At 34.7% G+C, this 7,500-nt stretch overlaps 1 long non-coding RNA gene across 1 annotated transcript in view; it reads left to right on the top strand.

Moving 5' to 3' along the window:
• Positions 1-1,098: 1,098 nt before the first annotated feature.
• The window catches only part of LOC135196007 (uncharacterized), a 17,881-nt gene continuing 11,479 nt past the window's right edge, over positions 1,099-7,500 (top strand). Inside the window, exons 1-2 of the long non-coding RNA XR_010310265.1 lie at positions 1,099-1,171; positions 2,435-2,598. This is a non-coding gene — a long non-coding RNA (uncharacterized LOC135196007). The remainder of the gene's footprint in view (positions 1,172-2,434; positions 2,599-7,500) is intronic.

The following is a 7,500-nucleotide window of genomic DNA, read 5'->3' as shown; positions in this document are numbered from 1 at the left end:
TCCTCAGTGGAATGTCCGAGAATCGAACTCGCGGCTACCGAAATGACACGCCAACCATCACACAGACCACGCCACTGAGGTCTCGCTCATTTTCGATATGCTGTAGATACGGAATTTTGTCTAAATTTTTCATGTTCGTATGTATGGTGAACTATCTAAATATGGGCATTTTTTTGGTTTCCTTTATTTACATAATTACTCACACCGCAAAAGTGAATACATACAGTGTTAAAAACCATGGCGGGGCGGGGTGTGGGGGGTGTGGGGGGGGGGGGGGGTGTGGGGGTGTGGGGGACGGGGGGGGGGGGGGGGGTGTCAATATTCAAAGATAGTGACTCTTTTAGTCTGTGAGTGTTTCTGTAACTTTTTTCTGTGACTTTTTTTACCTGCTACTTTTTTTAACAAAGGGTTCTTGAAATACAAGCTAAGTTAGGAGGTGACGTATATATGCCCTTCAGTGGCTTGTGGTGTACTGTGATTTTAGCTCCTGTTAGAAGCAATATACCATATATTCAACAAGTGTTCCTAATCGATTTTGTTCGTTCTGTTGATATAAATTTTTGTAATTTTTAACTAAGAAAAGGTTGCAATGAGGTAATACGTATTCAGCAAAATGAACAAAAATTTATATTGGATATGAAACATCAAAAGTGCATCTAAAGGTCGATAGCTCATTTCAGTTTTTGGAATAAAAAGGAGGAAAATTATTGTACGTAAGACAACTCTATTTAGAGTTAGACCTTTAAAGTATCATTGTTGGGGATCCTAAGTGTGTTTGATAGACAGCTGATGTCAGTTTTACATTGCACATTTGCATATTGTCTGAAAAGTAACACGAAAAAAAAAAAACACCCTTGGTGGTAAAAGCTTTCAACTCTACATAAATGTTCTATTAAGAATCAATAGAACGTCGACAAAAGGTTATGTATAAGGGAATATACTGGACCGGAGGAACTATCCATAGCTTTTGATTCTCGCCACGGAGAACCAAGCGACTGACTGTTCCTGGGTGACGATTGGTAGTTGCTCCTGGAGTTGTTCGTTCTTGATAAGGACGTTTTCCTTCGTCTGAGGTAGTTTAGAGGGGGGTTGGGTAATATTTCTACGTCGACCGGAGAGCGTGGTGTTTTTTATATACTCTTGTTAGTTGGATTTTATCGTGTTGGGTAAAGTATGTGTTAAGGTTTTATTTGTTTAGTGATTTTTTGGGTATTTCTACAGAAGCAATCCGCGGTGGCCTAGACTATGACTATTGACGTTTTCCTATGTTATTTTACCCACTGAACAAGAATTTAAAGTAATATTTATTCGGACGACCGAAATCGGCGGAAGAACACCAAAACCAATATGGCGGCGATACCAAAACAACAACAAACAAATTAGGGAGCGACTACATATCCGCGACGATCGATTTATGTGTGCTGTCAGTAAGGCCGTGTCGAAACGGCGCTTCGCGCCTTATCCGTATATTTAAAGATTCTTGGCAAGCACGGCATGTACTGGCTAGAGGTAATGTTGCGATGCGCGTGCTAGCCACAGGGGTTACAGTAAGGCTACTTACCGTGGTGGATCACACCTAGGTTGATCCGACAAATAGCTCCACAACACTCGCAGTTTTTTGCTTTATAATTAAATTATGTCTTTGAGCATATTCAATCACAACTTCTTTACCACCACTAGACAAATAATGATAAAATTCACCGTAAACCCACATTGCACTGCAAACAATCGTAGGAAATCGAAGGTCTCTGTCAAAATTAATGCCAGAAGGGCCAGCCACTGCCTCTGCCATAGCTACAGGAAGACAAAATGCCGGTTTTTGCTTCATTATTTGAGTATTCAGTCAAACAAGGATACCAGTGGACACTGGACAGGTAACTTTATTACTCCGCTGAAAACTAGTGAAACTAAGTTTTCGACTGAAATCGTTCGTAATTGGTTATGAAACCCATGACGTCATAATGATGTCACAACTCTCAGCCAATAATGAGTAACTGGAACTGCTTTTGTTTGCATAAAAAAAAAAAGTAAGTTAGTAGGGCTCATTAAAAGTAACATTACTGTAGAGGAACACCTTTCCTGACTTAGGAAAAAATTCGAGGTAAAAAATTATCAAGCTCATTTAATTCCAGCCCGTTCAATCTCTCATATAATGACTATACTTTTTATAATGCTTTTCACATGCTCTTTCCATGTAGGAGATTATTTATTTTAATATCCAGTGCGAAGTGCTTCTGAAGTATTACCATTTTTTGTGGTTTTCTTTTCCAGTGTGTTTTGATTTTAGAGTTTCTTATTTTAAGGATTTTACATGATTATATTTTGTTGTTAATTATGCATTAATTTCACAGTTCCGTGGTTACGGTTACCCCGCCGCAGCTGTAGAATCTGTTTTTATCCATTGATAATGACCCAGGTTTTTTTCCTATTTCAGACACGTCCATGTCAGTGCGTACTCGGGTGATAATATATATTAGTGATGGGTATTCAAGCCACAGAGTAGGTCTTTTTGGATGGTGGATGGACCTATACGGAAAAGGATATTGCCCCGCTTCAGTTTACAAGAGGATAGGTAAATAGAGAAGACAGAAGTAAACGGTGAGTGTTTGCTATTTACATCTTTGTAAAAACCAAATTTTTTTTAACCTCCACCCCTTGAGGGGCTGGGCCCCTTAAGGGGTTTAGGAACTCCCATGAACCCTTTATGGTGGGACGGAAGTCTATCCATAATGAGTTCCTGGGAGGGGTTGGTGGGATACCTATAGTAACCTGGTTAGTTTCTTATAAGAAGTTGGATAGGATATACCTTTCTTGTAGTATGTAAATTTACTTAAAATATTCTAGCCCAGTTAGTGAATTTCTCTTTTTAGCTTGAGATTGGAAAATCTTTATTTCGGTTAATACAGACTTTTTACAAGTTATATTGTATACCCTATTCATGGTAGACTTCACAATAGGCTAGACTTCACATTGTTAATGTGATAGCGGATTCTTTCAGCTTCTACCTGGCTGATGGTTATGAATTGTGAACTTCGTTAACTCGTGGGCACTGATGTGAAATAAAATAATTTAATGAAAAGGCTGCAAACGTCAGTTGTCAAAAGAAATTTCTGAAAGTAAATTTGTCTATTTTTTTATCGGTTAACAAAGTTGATCCTGAAGGTTAAAGTTCAATAACAATTTTACCTGTTTAAGACTAGTCATTTTCCATTGAAGGACTTTAAAGTCATTATGCTGTATTTAGGTGGTCAGGTATAATACTTTTTTTTTTTTATCTTTTATTACAAAAATACAAATTATTACACCCAATAATTTAACATTATTTGGAATAATTCTGTTATACAAAAATTATAAATATAAACTTAAATAACATTTTGTTTCAAAATCAATATAAATCAAAATCAAACATATAGTTTAAAATTCTTTGGTTACATACTTGTAAATATTGCTTGTATATCTATATTTAATATACATCCTTTGTGCTTCTAATTTATTTTTCAAAAGAACAATTACATTTTGGCAGCTATTGTTATGTTTATAACACATCCACAAACAATACAAATCCGCCGGTGGATCAACAAAATGGCAGTGTTTTTTTATCAACAATTGATTTTGCTTCTATATCATAGAAATAATAATTTCAAGAAACTATAATTCTTTAGTTTACAGCATTTCTTAAGGACAGAATTAAACCATTTCACTATATTTTTCTTTTCTCTACAGAAGTAAAAATATGCATTTGATACTCGTTTTCCCCGCGCTGGTCCACATTTTGAGGTCTTCTTTTAATTTCAACACATATGGAGCCTTTGTTTTGTTGCTAGTGACTCATGAATATACCTAAACACAAATTCCCTTTCCTCCTACTTTAATGAATGTGCTATTAACATTTCTCCAAATATTTTTCCATTTAAGTGTGGGATAGTTATTTTCTACCATTGGGGCTTCTTTCCTCCAAATGATTGAAATACATGTCTCGTTATTTATATATGGAAAGAGTTTGTTTGTGATATGCTTTTCCTAATATCATCTACTGCCAAAGAATAGTACTCAGGGGTGGGGGTAAAATATGCTACTTCTGATGAGCTATCTAATTTTAACATACCATTCAGTCTTACATAACAGTAATACCTGGTTAACCCGTTACAGTTTATTAGACTTTTTAAGCAAGTTACACTGAATATTGATCTTGCCTTTTCTTTAATACTTATTATCCCTAAACCTCCTTCTAATTTTGCTAATTTTGGTAAATGCAGGGTACTACGTTTTATAGGTCTATACATTACCACACCATATATACTTGAAAATAATTGCATTCTCCTTTTGAGCTTGTTTTTTTACTTAACGGAAGTGTGTGAAGCTACATACCACATTTTGGATAATATCAAAGAGTTGATTATTAGTGCTTCGCGGTAAAGTGTTAGATACCTTTTACACAACATGTTAACTGCCTTTTCAATTTTTTTCTCTATATCTGACCAATTTATTTCACAAGTTTCCGCATACGAATTGCTGAGTAAATGCCCAAAATTTTAGCACAGTCCACAACTTTGAAACAAGTTAACTTCCAGTCTCTTCTGCCTGACCATTCACCAATTCCTAAGATGACAGATTTTTCTTTATTTAATAATGAGCCAGTTGCTGCTTCAAATTTCTTTAATTCATAGTGAATCTCTATTAATGCATCATCGTCTGCAAAAAATTTTTGGTAACGTAGGAGGTACAATTTTTGTTATTGGTTTTTTGTTAATGCTAGGTACAATGGTTCTTGGAAAATGACATACAATAACATTGATAGTGGACAGCCGTTGTCTAACGGACCTTCTTACATTAAAGGTGTCTGTAAAACAATAGTCCATTCACACATATCATACTTTTACATTCTTTATATAATATTTTTAACCATGAAATGAATTTTACTGAAAATCCAAAACAACTTTTCCATTAATTCTAAAAAGAAATGGCCAAGATTCACCCTATCAAAAAGCTTTGGACCAGTCCAAGTTAAACATACCTGCATTCAAATGATTTTCTCTTACATAAATCATTGTATGTCTCATTGTATTATTGCAGTGAATATGGATCTGTTGGAGTACCACAACCCACAATATTGTTCAGGTGATATGATTTTCCAATTACATGTTTCAAAACGATTGCCATAGTTTTTGCTAGAATTTTATAATCAACATTTAACAAAGTGATTGGTCTCCAGTTTTCAAACCATTTCCAAATTTACACTTTTTGGTTTTTTTGGACATAGTTTTATTATTCCTAAATTTGTGTCGATAACATAACTTTCTTTCTTTTTCAGCAATACATTTTATTACCTCTGAAAAATCGTTTTTTATAATATACCAAAACCGTTTATAAAACTCCACGTTAATCCATCACTTCCAGGTGATTTTCCTTTATTCATTTTATTCAATGATTCCCATAATTCATTATATCAAAATCCTCCTCTAAAAGTTTATGTCCTCTTCATCTACCTTTTTTTTGCATTTCTCAAGCAAATAATGATTGTTCTTCGTGATTTCCTTCAGTAATTCATCATTACTGTAAAATGGTCTTTAAGATACACAAGAACAGCCTTTGTATACGTTAGTATATTTCCACTATTACTTTTTATCTTCAGTTACCAGGTGATTGCCTTTTATGCTGTTTCTCCTTCCCAAGCAAGTGCGATGATAATTTTTTCCCCTTCCACTTGATCTTTTAATTTTGCTCTTATTTTTTACTCCTCACAAAGTTCAGTTTGAAGACGGTTTATTTTACTTTTCAAAGCATAATTTCATCATATTTATCATTCCCAGCATTACATAAGCCATATAGATATTTTAATCGACATTGCAATAAATTTAATAAACCATATTTTTCATTTGATTTCCTCGTTACAACTTTAATGAAGAACCTTTTACATTCCCTTTTAGCAAATTCCCACCATTTAATTACATTTTCAAAACTGTCTTTTTTTAGTTTTACATGACTCCAAAAGCATTCAAAGTTTTCGCCTATTCCTTCTTTGGTCTCCAGTAAAGACGCATTTATTTCCAAAATCCTTCCCTTTTTGCACATCGCCTATCCTGAATTTAGCAATGACCATACAATGATCAGAGAAGGCCACAGGCACTGTATCAGTACTTAACATATATGGAGTAGCTGTTTAGTATATAGGCGATCTATCCTAGAACCATAGCTTTTTCTAATGTAGGTATATTTTGGAATGCCTTTACAAGTGCAAGTTACATCTTTTAATCCAACATTTTTTATGAAGGACTGCAATGATTTTGACACTATATTGTCCTTCCCCTGTACTGACATCTCTGTTGGATGTAACACAATTAAAATCCCCTCCGAAAACTACATTTTCAATATTTTTACGAAAATAATATAAGATTTATTGTTGAAAAATTCTTCTCTTTCTTTCTTTTTATCTGTGACCTGAAGGGGCATAAATATTCAACAACTGGAATTATTTCATAATTTAACAAGATATTTTAGCTCCTATTATCTGTCCTCCGTATCCATTTCCTTGCTAAAGACAGACAAAGATTTAAACTTATTTATACAAACTGCTGTACCTCCTTTAAGATTATTACTTGGGTTTAACAAAACATCATAGTAATTTGTGAAAAAACAAAAAAAATCAGAGCTTTTAAATCCTTCACATTATGCTCTTGCAATAACAAAATATCTATATCATAATACCTAGACAAGGATACAGCTTCATTTGTCACCAACGTCATTTAACCCGTTCACATTTAAACAGCCAATTGAGAGATTGAAGGCGTAAAATTAATTAGATTCCAGCTTTTTCCTTTTCTGGTCTCTCAATTTTTTCCAATTTTCCTCATCACTATTATTTCTTCAGATCTTGAATATTTTTGAGTTCCTATTTTTTTTCTTTTGAAATTCTCATCTTGACGCGTCATTTTCCATCTGAATTTTCCATTTTTCCATTTCCAGGCGCAATTTCCAAATCTCCACCCGTTTCCATTAATCCATCTTCCATATATTCTGCATCATTTTGTCCTCCTCTCCTTGATCAGTTCCGTGTCCCAGGTTAAGAGTTATCTTTCTGTCCTCTTGATGAACGTCCGCAGTCGTCGTGATAACAGTGAACTCATCAGGTGCAGTCTCTTGCGGTATAATCACCACTTCAGACGCTTCCAAACTTGGTCCACTATGTAGTACTTCATCATCGATAGATATCACCTCCTCCTCCTTATCTGAATCCTTATTCTCACATTCTTTGATTTTCTCACTATCTCAAGTTCAATATTCATCCTTTTCTGTTAAAAAAAAAAACTGTTGCTCGTTGTTGTTTTCCATTTTCCACTGTTATACTATTGATATCCTGAACCATTATTACCATTTGGTGTCTCTTCACTTAGTGACTCTTGCCTTTCCTTCTCCATGTTGCGTTCGTTCCCTTGTTTCGTTCCCCTGTGTTTCGTTCCCTTGTCGTTTCCCCTGTAGTTCGGCAGAGACTTGGAAAATCCT

This window comes from Macrobrachium nipponense, chromosome 17 (assembly GCF_015104395.2).
Source record: "Macrobrachium nipponense isolate FS-2020 chromosome 17, ASM1510439v2, whole genome shotgun sequence".
NCBI classification, from domain to species: domain Eukaryota; kingdom Metazoa; phylum Arthropoda; class Malacostraca; order Decapoda; family Palaemonidae; genus Macrobrachium; species Macrobrachium nipponense.
The sequence above is the reverse complement of the archived record's forward strand: the minus strand, read 5'-3'. Positions and strand labels throughout refer to the sequence as shown.